The following is a 24,417-nucleotide window of genomic DNA, read 5'->3' as shown; positions in this document are numbered from 1 at the left end:
TTTTTTAGGCAGTGTTTCTGACATAGTCTTAAGCATCAGTTGAATTTTTGCTCATCTCACAAAGAACACCAGCAGAAGCTTATTTTAAAGAAAGCATAAATTAACAGTTGGTATGTCTGAGGAAGGTGAGGTATATAAACAAATGACATGGGTCATTTGTGTACAATATGATTCACACGGCCTATGTGTGGATAGGGGTTGCTGCAGCCAGCCTTCATCTTTTCTTTCTGTTCTGTTATAAATCTAGGGCAGTCGCCAGTTTTGGTAAGTAGGTATTACTCTGTGTTTTTGCCGTGATGCAATAGAGCATAAACATGGTTCTACAGTTGATGAGATGCCACCATCTTTGGGCTGCTGTTTGGGCTTACAAAGTGCAGAATGGCAGAGGAGCATAGCCAGGCTGTGTGCTTGGAATATAGAGATAAATAACATCATTCTTAGTGTGTTTGTGGAATTTTGATTCAGAATTTCAGGCTCAGGTGCTGAGACTGCTGAATGTTATACGGCTGGGGGTACAGCATCTTGTGACAGCAATAGATGCCTTGGTGGCCTCTCGTGAGCCTGTTCGTGCCGTGGCAGCTCCAGTTCTGCAACAGCCGCTGGACACTGTGGTTGCCCTTAACCACTTTGAAGATTCGCTGATTGCATCCAGTGCAGACGCTTTGCAGATAGAAGATTTTCAGGCAGCTTTTAAATATGCTAGTTTATAAAGTTGGCTGGCATTACAGTCTTCGGGTTAGATATTGCAGGGGATATTAATGCTACAGTTTTATGGTTGCATTTCTTGTTGCAGTTTTTATTTTAATACTGCCACCCTGGAAGTGAGCACGATCGCTTGATATGCAGTACCTGGCCCTATTGGCCTTTGAGGATCTGTTATCGTAATCAGTATAACCCATACCGTGTCATGACTAAACCAACTAATTTCCCCTCCCAGCTGATAATAAATTGATCTGCCTCCATACAGAGCATGTAGTTCGCATGGACGTTTAGGGCAGCCTGTTCTTTTTGATGATATAAATATACACAATTTCTATCACTGTGCAACTTGGCTGCAGCACATTGTGTGGTGCAGCTCATTAAGCGTGATATTATCTAAGCTTTCGGTGCTGTTGTGCTTGCCTTGCAACTTTGTGCTTTACATATGTCTCCTGTAATAATGAATGCAATGAATGTGGTATACTGCAGGTTGCAGAACTGGGGCAGCTTGGAGGGAGGGATCCAGGCACCGCCACGAAGCGTATGCTAGCAAACATTCTGACGGACACGCTAGCATCCGAATACTCGTGGTTGGGAATGAAGGGGAAAAGAAAGTTCAGTGACCTACGGATCTGCGAGCTGATGTGCAGTGAGTTTGCATTATGATACACAGATTGTGCAGTTTCTAATTTTGCAATGTGTATTCAGTTTGCATTATTGTTGATAATCATGCACTTTTGAGTTCAGTCCAATGTTTCTAAGATCTTTACTTTTAGATGGGAGTGTTGCATCACATTCATTCTATATTGCAAAATACTCTTAATCCCATCCGTCATAATATTGGTTAAAAATGGACTGCTACTGCTGTCGCCCAGTAACTGTAACATATGTTACAGTTGATGGCAACTACTTTATAATGCACGGGCAGCATATATAGTGTTCATTTAGCAAAATACCTTTTGATAGGCATTCAGACACGTGACAAAATACTTCATTTCTTTAGTGTGGTTAATGCCATCCTCTGCACTTTTTCTTTTCTTTCAGCTGCCGTAAGGAGGCGCTTCCCGGATTCGAGGGACGCTGTTGAGGCAGCAGCAAAATCCTGGCTGAGGCATGCTCCCGAGAGGACAACAAAGACGAAGAGTGCATGTGCACGAATTGAATAAATGGTTTCATTTCACTTCCTGTCATTGCTTGATAAAAAACAGTGGCCTGCCGAGGCCCTGCGGTGAAAAGCATGCAAAAACCGCGCGGATTGGCTAGGTATGCATGCTGCTGTGAAATGTCCGAGAACTGTCCGTATATCCGTTCTCGGACGTCCGCCGGGTGAACTGTGGATGTTCTGCGGTCTTGCATCGGATGGTCCGTCGGACGTCCAAGGGGCGACTTCGGGCTAAAAACCGGATGACCAACGGAGGTCCGAACGTCCGAATCAGGCGGACCGACGGACAACCGTCGGATGTCAAATGCCGTGTGGGACTAAACGCTGACGACGTATGATCCGGCCTCGTTGAGAGGAACTTCATTTCCGCAACAGACATTTTGAAGAATATGTCAATACTGTCAGTGGACAACGAAGAAGACAGTGCTGAGCTCGTGCACGGAGCGCGAAGAGGACGAAGTGTGATCTGTGCGCCGTTGGCCGGCAGTGGTTCGATTGAGCTGCTGTGAGCTGCTGTCAGCATCCCTCAGTGACTACTTCTTGTGCGCCTACATTTACGTAACATCTCTTGGTGGAGGTGCTGGGTACGAGCCGCCATGCCGCTGACCCGACGAGCCGATCCGTCGAGATAGCTACCGACGCGCCTGCCACGCCAACTGTCGTCCTAGCCCACCCTCGAGACCCGGGCACATTCTGCGGTACCGATGGCGTGGACGTTGAAGACTGGCTCTCGCTGTACGAGCGTGTGAGCACACACAACCGGTGGGATCCCACAATGAAGTTGGCCAACGTCATTTTCTACTTGACGGGCACTGCAAGGGTCTGGTTCGAGACACACGAGGAAGAACTGACCAGTTGGGACCTGTGCAAGCAGAAGCTCACCGAATTGTTCGGTAAGCCATTCGGACGTCAGCTGGCTGCGAAGAAGGAGCTTGCATGCCGCGCACAATCCTCAACAGAGTCATGTGTCTTATATTCAGGACATTTTAGCCCTCTGCATGAAAGTTGATTCCGCCATGTCAGAGAGTGACAAAGTAGGTCACGTTCTCAAAGGAATTGCAGACGACGCCTTTAACTTGCTGGTGTACAAGGACTGTGGAACGGTTGACGCCATCTTAAAAGAATGCCGCCGCTTTGAACAAGCGAAAAGCCGCCGTATTTCCCCTCAGTTCACGCGGTTGCCGAACACGGCGGCAACGTCGTCCTGCGTAGACTCATCCCAACCGTGCTCCCTGCCAACATCCGACAGCCTGACACGACTTGTACGCCGAGAACTAGAGGCAGTGTCTCCCACAATTTCCCAATTATCGGTACCGGACAGTGCCCCTGCAGTATCCCTTATACAGGCTGTTGTCCGACAAGAATTCGCCAATCTCGGGATCCGACCTGTATGCTCCATTAGTTGCCCAGATGCTCGCAATGTGTCTCCCGTGCTCGGTGCCCGACATCCGTACCACACTCGCCGCAGCCGCAACCCGGATGAGTGGAGAACACCTGACGACAGGCCCATCTGTTTTAACTGCTCCCGAGTTGGTCACATCTCCCGACACTGCCGAAGCCGTCCGTCATCGACCTACCGCCGCTATCCTGATTCTTTCTATCCCCGCCGCTCGTCGTCGCCCCATGAACCACAGCTCGCAAGCTCCGACGCTCAGGCCCCTCCAACTAACCGCTCGTCGTCTCCTTACCGTCGTCGATCTCCGTCGCCCCAAACTCGACGCCCATCATCTCCTGGCCCGTATGCTCGATCCCGTTCGGAAAACTGATGGCTGCAGCGTCTGGAGGTGATGCTGCTCCGACGACCGACCTCGGAAATCCTCCTTTGACTCTACAAGCCCGACGGAATATACTTAGCGTAGACGTGGACGGGATCCCTGTTACCGCTCTCATCGACACGGGAGCGCACGTCTCCGTTATGAATGCCTCTCTACGCCGTCGCCTAAGGAAAGTGCTCACTCCTGCCCACTCCGCTGTTGTTCGTCTCGCCGATGGCGGTACTTCCGCTGTCGTTGGAATGTGCACAGCCCGTGTGTCAATCGCCGGCCGCCATACTTCGGTTCTCTTCACTGTCCTCGAACTTTGACTTCGACAACCGCCCTTTGGCTCGGACCTCTGTGGTTACACATCGCATTAACACCGGTGACGCCGCTCCTATCCACAGACGTCCGTATAGGGTCTCCAGTACAGAACGGAACATCATTCAGCAGGAGGTGGACAAAATGCTTACCAAAGACATTATAGAGCCATCGTCGAGTCCTTGGGCCTCACCAGTTGTTCTAGTTAAAAAGAAAGACGGGAGCTGGCGCTTTTGTGTTGATTACCGGCACCTTAACCGCATCACGAAAAAGGACGTGCATCCTCTCCCCAGAATTGACGACGCTTTGGATTGCCTTCACGGAGCCAAATTTTTCTCTTCCATCGACCTTCGATCCGGCTATTGGCAAATTGCTGTGGATGACCAAGACCGTGAAAAGACTGCATTCGTCACACCAGACGGCTTATATCAGTTCAAAGTTATGCCGTTCGGTCTCTGTAATGCGCCAGCTACCTTCGAGAGAATGATGGACTCCTTGCTTCGAGGATTTAAATGGGTTACATGCCTGTGTTACCTAGACGACGTCGTGGTTTTTTCGCCCTCATTTTCCACGCACCTCGAACGACTGACGAGCATTCTTTCTGTCTTCCGTAAAGCCGGGCTGCAGCTCAACTCGTTGAAATGCCAATTCGCTCGTCGCCAACTGACCATCCTTGGACATCTGGTCGATGCCTCGGGTGTCCGCCCGGACCCTGCTAAAGTTCAAGCTGTCAAAGACTTCCCTCTTCCGCAATCGTCCAGGGACGTACGCAGCTTTGTAAGCCTGTGCTCTTATTTCCGAAGTTTCATCAAAAATTTTGCTGGCATCGCACGTCTCCTCACCGACCTCCTTAAGAAAGACAGCCCTTTTACCTGGGGCCCTGCCCAAGGAGAGGCCTTTTCTTCCTTAATCCAATTGCTCACTTCCCCTCCTATATTGGCCCATTTCGACCCGTCGGCACCCACTGAAGTTCGCACAGACGCCAGCGGATATGGCATCGGCGTTGTGCTCGCCCAACGTCACCAAGGTCAAGACCGTGTCATTGCGTACGCCAGCCGTCTTCTTTCCACCGCCGAGCGCAATTACTCCATAACGGAGCGCGAGTGCCTCGCCCTTGTTTGGGCGGTCGCTAAATTTCGACCCTACCTGTTCGGCCGCCTTTTCTCAGTTGTGACGGACCACCACGCTCTTTGCTGGCTTTCTTCGCTGAAGGACCCCACAGGCCGGCTTGGTCGTTGGGCATTGCGCCTGCAAAAGTACTCTTACACCGTTGTTTACAAGTCCGGGCGCCTACATCAAGACGCTGACTGCCTGTCTCGTCACCCTGTGGAGCCGCCAGATCCTGGAGACAATGACCTCGGCCTGTGCTTATTCGCTATCTCTGATCTGCTTAACATCGCGGCCGAGCAACGGCAAGATTCCTCCTTGCGTCCCCTTATTGACCGCCTCACCTGTGCCAACCCCGATCCTTCGCTCCAACTCTTTGTCCTTCAGGATGACATCCTCTACCGCCGCAACCTTCGCCCTGACGGCCCTACGCTCCTGCTCGTCGTTCCTCAGCGTCTCCGCTCGTCTGTCCTCGCGGAACTACACGACCTGCCCACCGCGGGACACCTCGGTGTCTCTCGCACGTACGATCGGGCCCGACACCGCTTCTTTTGGCCCGGCCTTTACCGTAGTGTTCGCCGTTACGTTGCCAGCTGTGACCTCTGTCAACGAAGGAAGCGGCCCTCCACTTTGCCTGCCGGCCTTCTGCAGCCTATCGACGTACCTCTGGAACCCTTTCATCGTGTCGGACTAGACCTCCTCGGACCTTTTCCTACGTCCAGTTCCGGCAACCGTTGGATCGCCGTCGCGACTGACTACGCCACTCGGTACGCTATCACACGTGCCTTACCAACCAGTTGCGCCACCGATGTCGCCGATTTCCTGTTGCAAAATGTCATCCTTCATCACGGTGCCCCACGCCAATTGCTGACGGACCGCGGCCGCTACTTTTTGTCCCGGGTAGTTGACGACATACTCCGGTCCTGTTCCACGCAGCATAAACTCACTACAGCGTACCATCCTCAAACGAACGGGCTTACCGAGCGCCTGAATAGGACCCTCACTGACATGCTATCCATGTACGTCGCACCCGACCATCGTGATTGGGACATTGCCTTGCCCTATGTAACATTTGCTTATAATTCATCGCGGCATGACACCACGGGATATTCGCCTTTCTATCTTTTGTATGGCCGGCATCCTGCGTTGCCACTGGATACACTCCTGCCGCTTTCTTCGGCCTCGACCATGGAGTACGCACGTGACGCCATCGCTCAAGCAACCTCGGCCCGCGAAATCGCCCGCGACCGTCTCACCGCCTCCCAGGCCTACCAGAAGTCAGTTTACGACCGCCGACATCGCCCAGTCCACTACACGCCAGGATCACTCGTCCTCGTTTGGTATCCCTCTCGCCGTGTCGGCCTTTCAGAAAAACTCCTACATCAGTATAAGGGACCTTATCGCGTGCTCCGTCAGGTGACCGACGTGACTTATGAGATTGCCCCCCTCGACCCTCCGTCGTCATCCACCCCCCCTACCACTGACGTTGTTCACGTGGTTCGCCTCAAGCCATACCGTGCACCCGCTCCGTCTTCCACTTAGCATCGGGACGATGCTTTCGCCGCCGGGAGTTGTGTCAGTGGACAACGAAGAAGACAGTGCTGAGCTCGTGCACGGAGCGCGAAGAGGACGAAGTGTGATCTGTGAGCCGTTGGCCGGCAGTGGTTCGATTGAGCTGCTGTGAGCTGCTGTCAGCATCCCTCAGTGACTACTTCTTGTGTGCCTACATTTACGTAACAATACTAATGAAAAAAAGCTGGCTGTCTGCGAGGAAGCGAGCATGGATGATCGGATTGTTGCAGCAGGGCACAGTGGCGTGGAGCTTACGACTGAAGATGAATCACACGGGGAGGACGATGTCGACTTAATGCCAGATGTGCAATGCAAGAACGCGCTCAAATACCTGAGAAAAGTGAAAATGCACCGTGCAAAAAACACTTTTAGTGACAAAGCGCTTCAGTGTTTGTCTTGTTGAGGATGCAATCATTCGAACTGCAGTGAAAAAAAACTGCCAGACAAAATTCACCGCATTCTTCCGCTCATAATGGACTTGCGATGCAAACATTCTTGGTAGTGAGTTGCAATTGTTTTGTGTGTGTGTGAAATGTGAAATAAATTGTGCTTTAACCCTCTCACGCATACGTGCCTCACATGAGAACACATATTTATCCTGGTATAAAAAAGTCATCCAGTTGCTTGCAGCAAGTCACTAGCCACATAGTGTCCTCATTTGAAGACATGCCAAGGTTTCTAAACTGTTACAGAGATGGTGCTTGCTGTCCATGCTTTTTGAAGTGCCAGGCTCTAAAGGAGAGTAGGCTTGTTTGAGGTCACTGATTGTTCGTAGAAAATAAGAACTGCTTGACAGGCTATGGTGCTCTTCGACTGTAAAAAATATCTGCACAAAGAACAACTTGTAATCCATATCATCTGCTTTTGCTGCCGTTTTTTTCTTGGCTATGGGCTTGATATAAGGAAAAGAACAGGTGTCCTAAAGTGGGGACATTATGCATGAAATCTGTAGCCTCACCTGCAGCACAAAAATGTACCCGCAGAAAGCCAGACCTGGGCTGAAAGCACTTGACCCAACCGCGCATGAAAAGCGCGGGAAAATACAACTTTTGCGGGAGTTTTTGGGTGTGTATAAGTTCCGCATTTCCGTAGACCGTGGGAAAAACGATACTTTACCAATATTTCTTCAAAGCGAGGACTGCCCAGAGAGGAAATCGATGCTCTTTTGGACCTCTCATCTGACCACTTCTACAGATCTGCTGCAACAGAATGTGCCCATCGAAATCATTTCTGGGTCCCTTTGAAGGGACCCTGAAATGGTTTCTTCAATCATATTTTATTGCAACAACTCTGTAGAGGTGGTCTCTGCGAGTATTCTAGCCTGATTCAGAAAGCTGCGCGTGGAACCAATAATTTACAAACAATTTTTCAAATTTGCCGCTCACAGCCGATTAGGGCGACACCTCACTGCGCGTTTTTACCCGCCTCTACCACATGACGTAAACTGGGCAGCCTTGGCCATGGACTGGGCGACCCTTATCATTGGCTCTGCCAAATGATGTCACGCGCAATTTTTGCAATATTTCATTTGAAACTGAGCATTGATGCTCCTTGAAATACTATTTTATTGATTGCTTATTATTTTTTAAAACACACGTATACAGAGGTAAGAATCCAGCGCATTTCGTGAAATTAATGTGGTACTTCCGGTAAAGAAGGAAATCCGTCTGCTCACAAAAGCACGTGTTCTCATCAAATCTTGGCGCCCGCCTTTGCGAGTTTCCTAGCTGCACCGACGGGTCGCTGCTATAGGCAACCTGCAGTGGCCAGGCGGCGCCACTGGAGCGCTACGTTCAGCGCCACCAACGGCAGCGCCAAGTAATTTGAGACGGCCGACGCAGCCGGGTTCTTTCGAGTTGTACGGCGAGAACCATGTCGGTCGTCATATTTTGCGGTTTTAAGGCCATCGAAGACCTTGACAGCTATTTCCGACTGCCGATACTCGCGAAAGGACGCCGCTTGCTCGGAAATGGTCACGTCTACAACGTGAAAGAAGTCGACCAGAAAGACATAACCGCGAAGTGTTTCTCGCAACGGAATAAGCATGCATACGACGTCGAACTTCGCGTAAGTAAACAAAGCTTTTTGCTTATTCTTGCCCACGTGCATGCTTCTTGCCTAAATATGAAGGAGAGAAGGAAGTTTGAAAAAGGTTAACGGGTTGTTGTTGTTAATCGGGTGTTCTTGTTTGGTAATGATGGCACATTTTCCTCGCGATTTCGTTCCGCAATTTCACATCATGCCAAACATTTTCCTTTGTCACTCACAGCTTGCCACTGGGCCGCGGAAGTTAGACGAAGGCAGCTGCAGTTGCCGGTACGGTAGCCTTGGCGACTGCAAGCACTGTGCGGCTGTAGCATGCTTCATTAATGAGCACGAGCATGCGTCCTGCAACAGCATTGCGCAAGCGTGGGGAAAGCCGGCGGCTAAGCCTGCGCTCAACGACAAAGCATCTATCAGTGAGCTCTTTGGAGGTATGATGGCTTGTTATCACTAATGATGGAACGCACTACCGACTGCAACAATTAACTCATGCGTTTGTCACCTTGGCACTCCCATGCACGGAAGCGCTCTGATGCATTTTCTTGCAGCGCATGTCTGTTGATGGGATACTTATGTTTGCCTTGTCACCACTCATAGATTGCGCATGTGATTTTTGTTGCTCTAAGCGTGCTTGCTCAACCGTTTGTATGAATGAAAATTTAAAATGTGTCAACCAGTCGTGGGTAGGCTTTTTTCTAACAGCACTACTAATGCAGTTTTCGCCCGGACTACCCAGGAAATTATTCCTTCTTAAGTGATGTGCTTGCGAATGAGTGAACGTGAATTGTTATTAACTTGTGCACTACTGTTATGATGTGTGGTTGTCATCCTCTTCCTGCCTTTAGAGAACACCAGTCCTTTCGTCAGCAGAAAAGAACCCCAGCAGTTCTCACCATTTTATGTCCTTGATCATTTTAAGGGAATTGAGTCCCCATTTACAGAAGTGCTCCAACAAATGGAAATCAGTGAGTCTGAGATTGCTCACCAGCAAAGCGTACGCGAAGAGCAGGAAGAAAACAGGAGATTGTCGCTCCTTGGAAAGCTCAATGCCTTGCTTCAGCCGCCGAGTAAGCCACTCCATGCACTGGAAATTTGTGGAGATTTCCCAAAGGTGGCTGTCAGGAAAAAAGATCACTTCCGAAGCATGACAGTGCAGGAAAGGGTATTTTATGATGAGCGCGTTGTGTGCAAGTCATTCCCTGACCTCTGTGTGGAGATAGCCGGGCAGTCCAGCTGTTTAAGGTATGCCAGTGGTTGCAGAGTAATGTTTCAAACAATATTACCCGATTGATGCACCATTTTCCATTGAATGTGTTGCAGGTGGCACAAGGAACGCAGGGTGCGTATAACCAGCTCAACAGCTCACACTGTACTGCGGACGCGAAAAACCCTAGAGGAAGTTGCACAAGGTATCCTTCGGTCAAGAGCATTTTCATCTCAGGCTACAGCATATGGTACGTATTCTTTTTTCTTATGCACAAAGCATTCTTCACCATTGTGGTTCTGTACACCTTAGGACTACGGATGGAACCTGTGGCCAGGAGGGAATTTGAGCAGCAACATGGCACCGAGGTTGTTGAGGTGAGTGAAAGGTCTCTGCATGTTTCTGAACAACGTGCTGCAATACTAAAGATAAATGGAATCACAAATACATTTGCAAAATCCATGTTTGTACTCCAATAGTTAACTTCTTGTCCAAGAACATCTAAAGAGGCAAACTGATGTGAAGCTGGTACGTTTTTCAGAAGATGTCCGTGGCCATCGCCGTCTCTATGATACCTTGGCGGCGCACATCAGAGGCCTCGAAACGCTCGGACAGAAGTTATTCATTCAGTTCGACGCTACTTCCAATTGTACAACGAGTAATGCCACGGGACACCTTGCTGGACTTCAGCCGAAGTTGCGCTGTCGACACCGACAGCCCCACCAGTGAGCAACAAGGCTCTGTCTCCGATACTTCTTCACAAACTACCGACAAGAGCGGAAGAGGTACTGTCTCTTCATTTTCTAAGTTACTCTCCTTTTTGAGAGTAGAGGTCGAAAACGGAGAGAACTTGGCTGCATTGCAAGGCATGGACCTGAAGCAACCACCTACAGAAGGCATTAAAGAGAGTCACAAGCAGCATGATAAAACACGACAAGCATGTCCGATCCTCAGCGATGCTGGATCAGAGTGCGACCGCGCTGACTTGCTTCTTTTGTGACTCTAACGAGCATCAAATGCAGAACTGTGGGGCCTCAAAAACTCTAGAAGAGAAGAAACGACTGCTGTGTTTGTCCACTTTTGCTTAGGTGCACAAAAACTGGACATCAGTCACGAGCATATCGTGTAAACCTACAGTGCAAAAAATGCCGCAAAAAGCATGCCAGCATGATGTGCGACCCGGTGCACTTTAGTAATAGGCTACCCGAAGCGAACCGAATAGTGATGAATGCACAAATAAGCCTTGGAAGCTACAACCACGGGAGACAGCTCCACTCTCAAAAGAACCATTTTGCTGCAGACCGCAACTGCGTAGTGTAGTGGAGAAACTGTCGGTGAGTTCAGAGGCTACCAATAAAGATGTAAATAAATTCTAATTCGCCTACGAGAGCTCCTCGCCTCCGAGGTTCCTCGACGCCTCGCTGGTCTTCACTACCCTCGACTCGGGCCCAACGCCTAGCGTCACGACACTACCAATTCACTTTTTTTTGTCTTATAGAAAGAAAGGCACATGAGAAACTTCGCTAAACCAGGAGTAGCTGAAACATAAGCCATTATTTAGATGAACACAAGTAAATCACATAATTCACTAGATGAAGGTAGCGACATTGTCAAATACCAGCCTATGGTACACGTATATGGAGAGAATGCATCTCATTCCTCGTGCTGCTTTTGTGAATATTGTATTCTTCAGCACTTGTATTCTATGCACCCTCTACGTAATCCTGAATAATGAAGTTATTGATGGAGAGTTGAGCTGTTGTGCCAGCCATAGGCTCAGCAATTGTGTTGTTTCTTTTAAATTTGTGGCGCATTCTAAAACTTGACAAAGGCTGAGGGACGCATGCCTCAGATAAAAGTTTACAAACTCAAAACATGGTCCGTGGCCATCTTCAAAGAAATTACTGGCCACTTTTGTACCACTTAATTCTCTTGTTTCTTTTATTCTTCTGTAATGCTAGTCTTGTTATCCGTAATGCGCCAGCGTGACGTCTTTCTCTATTTTCTATATTTGTTGTGTGCAGTTTTGTTTATCATGCTTGGTTCGTATATGTGTCTGCTTAGCATGCATCTGCACGTACCTACTCCAGTAACACCTTAAACAGACATGCTGCAACGGTTACTAACCCCGCAGATGTAGCGAACACTCTCAATATTCCCGTCATCTTTGGCGATGCACCATGCTTCATATTTCTTTGTGAGCATCTGGCTGGCATCCACAGTAGCCAGAACGAGAACCACACCGCTGCTACGCTTGCCTTCTCTGAACGACATCAGCCGCTTCAACTTTCCACTTAAAAATGCGTTGTAAACTACACTTATTTTGTGGCTTTTGAACTATTCCTTTGTGCAGAGACAGACTTCTTCAACAAGACAGAGAAAAATGTTTGTCACCGTATCAGGTGCAAGTTTGCACGAGCCCGATGTGAACGCGAACCACACGGCATGGTCGAGTGGGTCAGGAAGCTCTTCACACTTGAACATCAGTTTTTCTCGACAGCGGTTCTGTGTCTGCGTGGCGAACTTCTTGAAATAGTCACTTGACATCACGATGCACCAAAGTGCTGCAGCACCGCACACGGAATAGAAATAACAAGACAGCCACACGCTGCATCAAACAGCTTGTAGCACTGCGAAGGCATGGGGAAAGTACTTGTGCTAGAAGTTTCCTTGGGGAAGCCAATCAGTGCCAAGCACGGTTTGTTCGCAAACATTGCAACTGTCTATTGTTGCCAGTGCATTTTTGGGAATACAGTAAAAGCTCATCAATTCGAACTCCATGGGATCCAGAAAAAAGTTCGAATTATCCGATGTTCGAACCGAATTGCGAATGACCGCAAAAAAACTGAACCCACTTGCATAATGAACACACCCACCCCCGATTTTTGCCTAAGAAACTGAAAAAAAAAAGCATCAGTCTTTACCCTCCGTTTCACACCCTCATTTCACAACCAAGGAGGTTACATATAAAGACTTCTGGAGTTGGGGTGACATCCAAAAAGTGACGCCAAAGTGCCGCCATATTGGGAGGGGCGAAACATACAGGCAGCCACATTCACGGCAGCAGCCTCAAGTCAAGAGCGCGGCCTGTTTACTGCATATTTCTTTACTGCATGGCGCTGCCGCTTGGATTAACATTGGTGTATGGTGTCATGAATGGTTCCTGAGCATACTAGTAGTGTTTTGACAGATCATGGTTGGTTCGTGCGTCCCATTCGGCTGTGTTAACCGTGTGAAGACATGGGGGATAACGTTGTTGTTGTTGTTGTCCTCTAGATAATGGCGCATACCTACTGTGGGGGATTGGCCAAGACACAGGCGGCAACTGATAGGTGCACAAAATGTTAAACCAGAAAATAATGATGGGGAAAAATAAAATAATTTCACAAGTAAGCCGAACCTTTTCTTTCTTTGCTTTAGCTGAATAGAGCATGTGCGTACCTTTGCGGGTTATATAGCCTTGTTCTAGTGTTTGTGGACACTCAACCTCGCCTTCTTATGCTAAGCAAGTGCTTGCGACTTCGCTGCGTTCATAGTATACTTATTTTCTTTATGTGTTAACGTCTATGTAGGCTTCTTCGGACCCGCCTTGCCAGTGTCGCTCGATAAGGGGACGAGGTGGGTACCGCAATAATCCCACTGCCTGCCAGTTTGAAGCAGCTTACAAGCGCCTCTTAATTCAGATGGAGGTTTGCTCTTCTGATGCAGGGAACTGTGCTGCTGATGTTGTAAAAGCACTAAGTGCGTCAAGTTGTGTGAATGTGGAAGAATCAACTGCTGTTACACAGCAGAGAAGGTGTACTATACTGGACTCAGTTGACGATGAACACGACTACACACACCGTGTGGATATTCCAAAAAGCTTGTCACCATTTGTTCGGTCAGTAGTACCTTACGCTCCAGGATATGTCGCGCGGAAAGTTGCTGCGAGCACATCTGTGGAGCAGTGCCTTGCTGCCCTTCAGTCCAGTAGGCTGCCAGCACTCACCCAAGCAAAGAGCCATGGCGGGCTTGTGGGTCCTTCTGAGGACGTGCTTCACATTTGTGAGGCTGCCAAGAAGGGCTTTCAAGTATTGGTGGCAGAAACTAACAATGCCAAGCTGCACAGCGATAACATCATGGTGTGTTTACCTTTAGAAGCATTGCCGAAACTGACATCACGGATTGCTGAGCAGCCAATGTCTAGGTTTGAAGCTTTGATGACAGCTGTAAAGCAGTTCATCACCGCTGTAGAAAATGGGTCAGGGCATTAAGTTCAGTTCCCTCTAAATTAACCGAACACAACACCCCTGCTGCAGCTCCTTCACTTGAGGGTAAGCCATTTGCATGCACCCTTTTCTCTTCGTTGGGAGTTCTACACAGCTGTACATGTGTGCTCATCCCCTCTATAGGAGTTGCATTCAGTTGTACATGTGCCCATTTTCTTTCAGGTGGACAGCAGCAGCCACCGCCTCAAAGCAGCGCACGTGCAGCTCCTTCACTTGAGGGTAAGCCATTTGCATGTACCCTCATCTTTTTGTTAGTTCTACACAGCTTTACACGTGCTCATTTTTCTTCAGGTGCACTCGAAGATGTTATTCTGCCCACAAGAATAAAACATCGTGGTCGACATCGTGGTGCGACATTAACTCAGAAGCGCAATCTTGGTTTATGGACATGTAGTGCATGTCAGCAAAAGGTCTGTGATGATGCCATTGGTTGTGACGCGTACTTGGGGTGGCTGCACTTTAAATGTGCATCTGTGACATCTGCACCTACAGATAAGGAGTGGTTTTGTCGAAACTGTTATGTCTGAAAGTTGTATGTGAAAATATGCGGGCATTTCCTGGACATATCTATGTAGCTCATTTTTGTCGTATGATCAGTGCAACAGAATTTAATGCATTAATTGTATTTCAAAATTATTCTTTATTTCATACATAGCAGTGAACACTGTGACACTCTGAAGGGCAAAAATAAAAGTAAAAAGAGCGTGCAGTTGGTATGAAAACTGACACCCTGAAGGGCAAAAATAAAAGTAAAAATAGCATGCAGTTGGTATGAGACTATTTTTGTATCCATTTGTTAGCAAACCTTCTGCATCAGTCCTTTGGGAGTCTGCATCTGTCGTAAGCCAAGAAAAGCATAGCACAAATAGGACAAACTTAAAAAAGCACAGCCGAGCAGGACTGCAGCAAAATGCTAACAAAGTGACACTCTGGAGGAGATTTCTCGAGCAGCAGGCTTCTGCTAAACAGGTGAAACCATTTCAGACATGTAGAATATTCAGCGAGAGCGACCACTGTTGATAAGCTGCTGATTCAAGAGAATTCAGGTGCCAACACTATTGGATCTGTTACTGATGATAGCGTTTGTGGTGGTGGTGACAAGGTTTGTAACGAGAGTTGTTACAGAATGCAAATAACCCCTCTTTGGTAGCATGCAAGTACTATTTGTGTAGTGTTTTCACTGCTTTCCCGGCGCCGGAGTGTTCTTTCAGCTACCAGTATTGTCTGAACCTGTATACTGTGCGTGCAAATATGGAAGTCCACAGGGCATCGATGGTGGGCGATACGAGTAGCTGTATAGTACAGGCAGGGGCAGTCATATTAATTAGAGCAAGCATTATGCATAGGCAAGCAAGGTGATGCAGCTTTCTTGTTAGCATTCATCTTGCGTGTAGTAGTTCCTCGCGTGCTATGGTCGCTTTTACTGTGCGCTATCATTGCTTGTCTGAACAGATTGTGCTTCATTTGTTTCAAGTCTTTTTCTTTCCAATTTGTCAAAACTGCGCATGCTGTCGTTGCTCGACTGTACAAATTGTGCATAATTGTGCTCCAATAATTTATTGGACCATGTCTTGTTACGACCAACTTGACACCATTGCTGTGCTGTTGTACTTGTTATCTTCCACTTATAAGAACGTCTGTGCTTTCAGCTTTAATGCGGTATGCTGCCACTTACACATATGCAAATCCAGTCCATGGAAATAAAAATTTGTTCCACTGCCCTGAATTATGTGAAACTTTTTGTCGTGCATGTTTCTGTCAGATTGTATACAATCTTATGCGCTAAACCTATTTAGCCATGCCGCAGGAAAGCCTGACTGTCAGTAAGTAGACTAAAATTGCATGTTTATTACAAACTTGCTCAAAGGATTCACAATGGTATGCATAGTCGTGGGAGATCACATCTGCCTAACTTGTCAATCGGCAGGCTGTAGCAATGCAGTCGCCCAAAAAGCACGAGTAGGTCTGAATCGCACCCAGTATCAAGGCAAGTTGGCAGGAATTCTACAGGACAGTGTCCTCCAATACCATGACTGCACATAATGAAGTTCAGCCATTGGAAATGTAAAGCTGTCATTTACATCGCGTGGTTGGACACCGGCCTTCAGCTATTTCACTTGCAACATGTCGAAGGCTAATCACTGCCTTCCTTGAAGCTGAGTAGCCACTGCAAAGGCCATGCTGATGGCACATAAGCAGGACTAGTTCAGTTAACCCATTGGCTTCCGCGGCCGGCGATCCGCCGGCCGCGCCGGCTGAGGCCAAAGTCACTTTGGCCGGCGAATCGCCGGCTGCTCAGAGAATGGTTTGTTTTGGGTTTATTCAATAGATGGCAGCACAGCATAACTTGTGTAGTGATTGGTTCATGTGTTTTCCACCAGATGGACCCAGTTGTCCACTGTCTGAGGTCAGTTTTGTTGTTTTTATCGACAAAAAGTTCGCAATCCCGTCTCTTTCCAAACATGGCGTCGCAGAGAAAGCGTGGTTTGACGGCGGAAGAAATTCTCAGTCTTGTGTTCGAGAGTGATGACGAGAGTGACAACTGCGATGAAGAGGATGTTGTGTCAGATGACGCAAGTGACCGGATTACGGACACTGACAGCGACAATGAAGACAACTTGTGTTTAGCGCAAGATCCGTGCGACTCTCGGCCACCATCTCCGAAGGCGCGAAAACTAGAAGACTGGCAATGGGAAGCGGATGACACAGTGGAAAAGGTTGTGAAGAACACCTTTTGTGGACAACCAGGCATCAAACGAGCCATCCAGCTACAAGTAGGTGCAAATCCCAGTGCTCTGGCAATGTTCAACGCTCTCCTCGGAGACGAGATTTGGAGCACCATCGCATTACACACAAATGCCTTTGCATGCGAGAAACAGCGTTTGCATCCCGATCCCAGTTGGCATGAAACAACACCGGATGAAATTAAAGCTTACTTCGCTTTGTGTGTGCTTATGAGCCAAGTAAAAAAGAGCAGCATTCAGTCTTACTGGTCAACAAGAGCTGTTATAAGCACACCATTTTTTGCTTCTGTGATGTCGAGGCAGCGTTTTTGGGCACTCTCAAAATATCTGCATTTCTGCGACAACTCTCTCCCTCAGAGTGGAGATAAGCTGTGGAAGTTGCGCCCTGTGCTCGACCACGTACTGAAATGCATTGATACAGCATATGATCCCGAAGAGTGTCTTGCAGTTGATGAAAGCCTTATGAAGTTTCGTGGTCGGCTGTCCTACGTCCAGTTTAACCCCTCGAAACGGGCAAGATTTGGACTTAAGTTCTACAAACTGTGCGAATCTTCTAGCGGCTACTGCCTCAAATTCTCGATTTACACAGGAAAAAGTGAGAAGACTCCAGTTACCGCTGGATTGTTGTGCAGTGAGGCGGTTGTAATCGACCTTCTAGAAAAACGTCTGCCCGATGGCCACTCAGTGTTTATGGACAACTGGTATTCTTCGCCGTTGCTATTTCGCCATCTAAAGGAAGCTGGTTCGAATGCGGTCGGCACAGTCCGCCTTCACCGAAAGAACATGCCGAAGGATTTCAAGGCGAAGCTTCAAAAAGGCGAATACAAGTCCCTCTTTGCGCGAGGCATCATGGCCTTCACTTGGCAGGACAAAAAACAGGTCACAATGCTGTCAACCTGCCACAGTTCAACTGGTCTCACTGATACCGGAAAAAAGGATCGCAAGAATGGCTTGCCAGTTCTGAAGCCGCAAGTTGTAATCGATTACAACCGAGGCATGGGCGGAGTGGATCGTGAGGACCAACAACTGGCTTCCTTTCCAATTATGCGAAGATACGCCAAAGGCTACAAGAAAATCTTCTTTTATATTATGGACATCGCAGTTTACAACAGCTACGTCCTCTCTGCCAAAACATCAGGCAAGCGGCTCCACTACACAGACTGGAAAGTTAACCTCGCAGAGGAGATTCTCGAAGCGGTTGTTTTGCCCCAGTACCATGGTCGACGTAAACCGCCAGTCGCGGCTACACCAATGCGGCTGCAGGCTTCCGAGTGGGCTCATTTTCCTCGACAAATCCCACCAAACAAAATAAAGCAGAATCCATCAAGGCTATGCATAGTCTGCAAGACACACGGGAAAAAGTCGGAGAGCCGGTGGGAATGTGAAAAATGTGAAGTTGCACTTCACATGCCTGTGTGCTTCAAAGCTTTCCATACACGCAAGTCATATTAGACAGGATGATGCAGCGAGCCCTTCCGAACAGAATAAAGTAAATTTTGTCTTTCTACGACGTGTGCAGCGGAATTTATCGCTTTTTTTACAGAGCGGCTCGCGCGCCGAACGCGCGTCGCTATTGCCGCGCGGAATACCAAGCAGGAAACGCCGCGGAGGGCGCGGAAGCCAATGGGTTAAAGGAGGGGCTGTTTTCCTTGAAAAGCCATGGTGCAAAGGGGAATGTATCGATTACATACGTACCAGTGGAGGTACTAGTCTTTTCTGCTGTGCATCCTTTACAGTTCAAATTCATCCATAGTATAGTTACTCAGTTAATGATACACTCTATACACCCTCCGCTATTATGCCTGTTTCATTTATTGAGCTGCCACTGCTCCAAGGAAGTGCCACACTTTGCAGCCGAACGCCTGGCTCGATCCCAAATTTAATTGCACCATGTGCGCTGACGCTGCATGGAGGCTTTACCCACTCCCTTCTTCCTAAAGCAGGACGCTTCTTTCCTCATGTCTGGCAATTCTGTCTGAGCTATGACCTTGACGCCCATCGCAGTGGCTAGATGTCGGATCAGACAGAATGGACATCGGCCAAAAAGCAATGAACTGGCAACGGCACAAACATCTCGGTAGAACAACACCAAAATAAGACAGTAAAATTACTATACAGTGCGCCAATTAGCGCAACGGCTACAATGCTATCAGCGCTCATACAAAGATTTGGTTTTGTGGAGTTTAACGTCCCAAAGCGATTCAGGCTATGAGGGACGCCGTAGTGGAGGGCTCCGGAAATTTCGACCACCTGGGGTTCTTTAACATGCCCCGACATCGTAGTACAATTGGCTTCCATCGAAATGCAACCACCGCGGCCGGGTTCGAACCCGCGCCTTTTGCGGTCAGCGAACCCGCGTATTTCGGGTCAGCAGCTGAGCACCATAACCACTGAGCCACCGCGGCAGGCTCACGCAAAGAACAAGGCAAGGGGGACTGCGTTGAGCCGTTGACAACGTACAGTGCAAGCAGCGTCTCGCGTCACTACAGTCGTTGGGTCCCGTCACTGTAGCGCAGATTTTAAAGTGAAGGGCCCCTCACTGTAGCGTAAGTGTTACACTGACGGCCCCCTCACTGTAGTCACTGCCCTTTTCTTTTTCATCTCCTGTGAACGTAACTGCGGCTTGACAGGTGTGAAAAAACCAGGTTGCGAGAATGAAGCCTCGAAAACGGTATTTAAAACCTAACACAAACATCGAGACTCTTCCTAAATCAACCAGGTCATATCTTCAAGCATCTGCGCGCTCGCAGGCCGAAGTATCGCTTGATTTGCACAGCGGCCCCAGTTATGTGGACAGGGATGGCAGTGGCTACAGTGAAGCTGGGAGCCTCTCGGTGGCAAGTGTTGCTCAAATGCCCGCTGACGCCGCATCCTCGTCAGGTGCAACATCTGCTTCAAGCCCGCTCGACAATAGTGATGATCCTGACGTTACATGCGTGTCAGAAAATGCTCAGGACACTGCCGACAGTGGTGATCAGCTGTCCGCAGATGACTTGCTGGCACTTGCAATGAACTTCGTTCTTGAGTTCGGCCTCCCGTGGAAAGGAGTTGAAGCGCTCCAGAAGCTCACAATTTATATCGTTAACAGGCACGACAACCCGGCAACGAAGTTCCTCTTCAAGAAACACATTGGAGCCAGCATTGAGAAAGCACAATTTCATTTTCATTGCGGAAATTGTATGGCACTGGTCGCGGAAACATCCGAAGACCTAGGCGATAGAAATAGGGTGGAGGGGTGTTGCAGAACATGGTCACGAACATACAGCGGCCGGCAGATGCTGTCGGACGGACAGTTTTTTTGTAATGTTGCCCATTAGGGAACAGCTGTGTTCGCTGCTTTCGGAACAAAGTGTCGCTGACTCCCTTCAAAACAGATTACAGTTCATTGCGCGTAACTTGACCGAAAATGAAGACAAACTGACTGACATCTCCGACGGGTCATTGTACAAACGCCTTAGACGCGAATTGACCTTAAAAGACCTGATTGTTACCATAAATGCCGACGACAGCCCTGTGTTCAGATCGTCAAACTATTCGATTTGGCCTGTGCAACTGACATAAAATGAACTGCCACCTCATATAAGAGACAAAAACGTAAAACGTGCTCGTGTCTGCGTTATGGTACGGCAAGTCCCATTCGAATATGGCACTGCTCCTAGACGCCTTTGCCAACCAGATGGATGTCCTAGAAACAAGTGTCATTGTATGGAAGGCTTCCCACGAGGCTATGCTCTCAAAGGTAACCATGTTTTCACACTTAAGTAATTTAACAGATTACTGCTTAAAATGATTACTGCACATTAAGTTATTTCATTCCCTGCATATAACAGGTTATGCTGAATGTCTCAGTATTTTTTATTGTGAGCTCAATGCGCAAAAAGCTTAGCATTAGTGCAGGACATTAACAAATGATTGTGCTAGACCAGCTCACAATAAATATTGCCGACCATTTTTTCTTCAACATCAACGACTCATAGAGCTTGTAAATGGCAGCAGCCAGTGTAGATACACCACCTTTTGTATTTCTCAGTAGCTGCACTTCTATTGCCACTCATTGGGCAGTCTACCCACTCTACTGCCTTTCCTGCAGCGACATTACTGCTGCTTACTTTTTTTTATCCCAAATAGCGCTGCTGTGGGTCAGTGGTTATGTGTGCTCAGCTGCTAACCAAAAGATGTGGGTTTGATCCCAGCCGCAGCAGTTGCATTTTTGGTGGAGGTGAAATTCTAGAGGCCCGTGTACTGCACGATTTCAGGGCACGTCAAAGAACCACAGGTGGTCCTTCATAGCCTAGAGTCACTTTGGGATGTTAAACCCCATGGAGGAAAGAAGGAAAAGAGGAGAGGCTGCTACGTCACATTTCTGGAAGCCGGAGGCGAGGGCTCCACCATGACACTTGGCCGTTGTCAGCCAATGGCATGCGAGCGCCGCGAAGATCAACGCGAGCGGCGCGAGTAGACGATTTCGCACCGCGCCTGGCTGTCTGCAGCTGACAGACACGGCGGAAAGCGAGACTTCTGCTCCGATTGACAACAACGACGCTGCGATGCCCAGCTGCTGCGTTCCTACGTGTCGGTCGCGCACGAGGACAAGAACCGGGCGTCACTTTCCACACGTAAGTATACTGCATTTTGTTTTCGTATTTAATCGACTGCGTAATGAGTAAAATGCATGCTCGCAGAACATAACGCACGACCCGGCATGAATGTGGTATTCGTACCGCCCCGGCCTTATTCATGGCTCTTTGTCCGAGTGCAGTGAATAGTATTGTTTTCAAACAGGTTTCCGAAAGATCCGGAGCGAAGGAGGCAGTGGACTGAGGCCGTTAGACCAGGCCAAACTGGGAACCAGCAAAATGGACCTGCATATGTTCAAAACATTTTCTGCCCGAGCACTTCGATCGGATGTCACCGCTCGTAGTTCGTATACGTGCGGATGCCGTCCCCCTTCAGGTGAGGAACCACCTCGATACATTCTCAAGAGATTGGAAAGAAATGCTCTTATTGTGAAGGTGCTTATTATAGCTTGACTGTATGTATGCTTTCAATATGACGTTTTAGGTGTTCATGCAAGAAATAGAATGATTTGCGAATAAATGGCTTTAGCTAGACGTTATGATCGAGTAGCGCGGCTACAGTATATTCCCGCACTGATAAAAAGTAATTGTGTCATTACTCCTAAATTGGCTGCGGTTTATATATGGCTCTGATGAAATTCTGCTTACTGTAGATGATTATTTATTTATAAGCTTACGCACTCCCTCATTAGAAGAAAATAAAAAAAGAGATCCTTGTCATCTATAGCATCAAGCACACCACAGTTTCTTTGGGGCATCATTTCCATTTGATTATTACTTGTAGTGTGCAAACGTTTGCGCCTAGCAGTAATCTGTATGGCGGTGCATTTTTGTTATCTCGGCCATAGCGCCTGGGAAGAGTCACTGTTTTATAACTAAGAGAGCACTGTGATTCCTTAAAACTATAGTTCGTTTACAAAGGAAATCACAAAGAAGTTCCATAAGGCATAGACAACCGTACGTATTTGCTGGCGTAATTTGCGCATGTTTTTTCTTTAATTAGGGCTCCAAAAAGAGGGTGCGCAATTTACGCGCAAGCGAGTTATCCGAACACGTCCTAAAAAAAAAGGTTGGCACCCCTCGCCAGCAAACAAAAAGGTTGACTCGTCCACCCCACCCACGCTATGTAGCTCCCCGCGGGGTGGCATGATGGCACGTGCTTAGCTGAAAGCAATAAACGCGCAAAGATTCAATCGCGAAGTCAGCCGTGGGAGGAGATAACGGGCAATAAAACGGGGCCCTTGCGTGTGGCCCGGCTGACTAGCAGCGTATAGCAAACGGTATGGTAGAGTTTTGGATTCGGGTGCGCGCGCAACTGTTCGTCCGGGATAGTGACCGCCAGCGCGAGCAAGCCGGGTAAACGGTGCACAATTCGCACCCGCGTATACATGCTGGTGGTCTGGCTCAGCATTGTGCGCAAAAGGTGCGAGTAGTTTTTTTTTTTCAATCCGGTTAAAAGTTCTAACTTTTTGGGGTGCACAATCTAAGTGCGGGCGCAAATTACACGAGTAAATACGGTAAATGTCTGACTTTGTCAAAATAAAATTCTATTCAAACGGCCGCTCACAATTCAGAGTACATTACAACCTGTCATACTGAGTATTGAAAAGAATAGCTTTGTAATGTGAATGCGTCATATACACCACCGATTTAGGCTCATGCTTGATGGCAGTCACTGTCAGCTTTTTCAGGAGTAATCAGGGCTTCGGTTTAGCTTGATTGCTACTGAATCAACCAGAAATTACCTGCTTCCTAAAATCAGATTTTTGTCTTTTGTGGTAAATGAACAATACGCACATTTTCAAAAAGAAATCAGTTAAGTAACACCAGCAACATCAGCAGTACATGTCCAGAGTGCAAATGCTAGTTCTTGTTCATGAATCTATATGCTGTAGCTTCACAGATGGACATGTACTATTGGTCACTGATGTTCAAGAATATGGGCTGCAGTTAGCAGTCTCCCAGAGCTTTCTTTAGCGTGCCTGCACTACTGTCCTTTAGGGTACAGGGTGACTGAAGTATCGTATTTTGTAAAAATATGGAGTGCATGTTTTTCATACTGTAGAAGCCGGAATAATCAAGAGAGTAGTTAGTGTACCATACTTACAATTTTAGTTCTAGATATTCAACACAACTGAAGGTGATTTTGGCCTTTCAAACTAGTAGTGTCCAAAGGGGGTGATCATCCCACTGCACGCAGCAACAGAGTAAGCACTAGCATATAAGTTCTAGCATATAAGGGAATTCTTTACCACGCAACATTTTTAAGAGCAAACATTTTGCGAAAGGACTAGAAAGCCATGCATACTTAACATATCCTGTTTTCCTTCCAGAAGAGTTATTTGTCATGCATTCTGCATTCTTATCATACATGAGATGTGTTGTTGCCATTCATTATCCAATATTAGTTTTATCATATAGTTGTTTCCTATGTGTTCTTCCTCGCATTGTATATGTTCTTCTTGTTGTATTCTACATTTGTATGCCCATCCTGCTTGGGCCAAAACACTGGCCTGCAATGTAAGTAAATAAATAAAAATATGTTTTCCAACCTGCAACAAATTCATGTTCTTAAACTTTATTTTATAATAAATACAACTTTTACATTGATGTGCGTGTTATAGACAGCTGATCGCATATTTTTCACGAACAATTTCTGCCTCCTAAAGAGTCGAATGTGAGTGCTCTTCATACATACTACTCCATTTCTCTGCTACCCCCTATTACTTTGTAAGTGTTCTTAGTCATCATTGTGAAACATGATGCATGCATTTTTCATATGAATATTTGCAGCAGTAAAGCTCATTCTGGTAAGTATTTCAGGATTAATATGAAACAGTTCTTCTGTTAATATTCTTTCACAGATTCCTGGCCACTGGTGGATTGATGAAAGACATCGCAATGAGCCACAGAATGCATGCATCCACAGTGGCAGGAATCCTCAAGGAGACTCTCCCAGCCATCTG

General features: G+C 47.7%; 1 protein-coding gene and 1 pseudogene across 4 annotated transcripts in view; one reads left to right on the top strand and one right to left on the bottom strand.

Annotated features, from left to right (window-relative positions):
• LOC149360058 (uncharacterized) overlaps positions 1-24,417 on the bottom strand; it is a 181,448-nt gene that overhangs the window by 91,410 nt on the left and 65,621 nt on the right. The window lies entirely within an intron of this gene.
• On the top strand, positions 19,727-20,676 carry LOC149360066 (uncharacterized; annotated as a pseudogene).

The sequence above is a fragment of the Amblyomma mixtum genome, chromosome 2, assembly GCF_055824585.1.
Source record: "Amblyomma mixtum isolate Tamu chromosome 2, ASM5582458v1, whole genome shotgun sequence".
Lineage (NCBI taxonomy): Eukaryota > Metazoa > Arthropoda > Arachnida > Ixodida > Ixodidae > Amblyomma > Amblyomma mixtum.
This window is presented reverse-complemented; position numbering and strand designations above follow the sequence as displayed.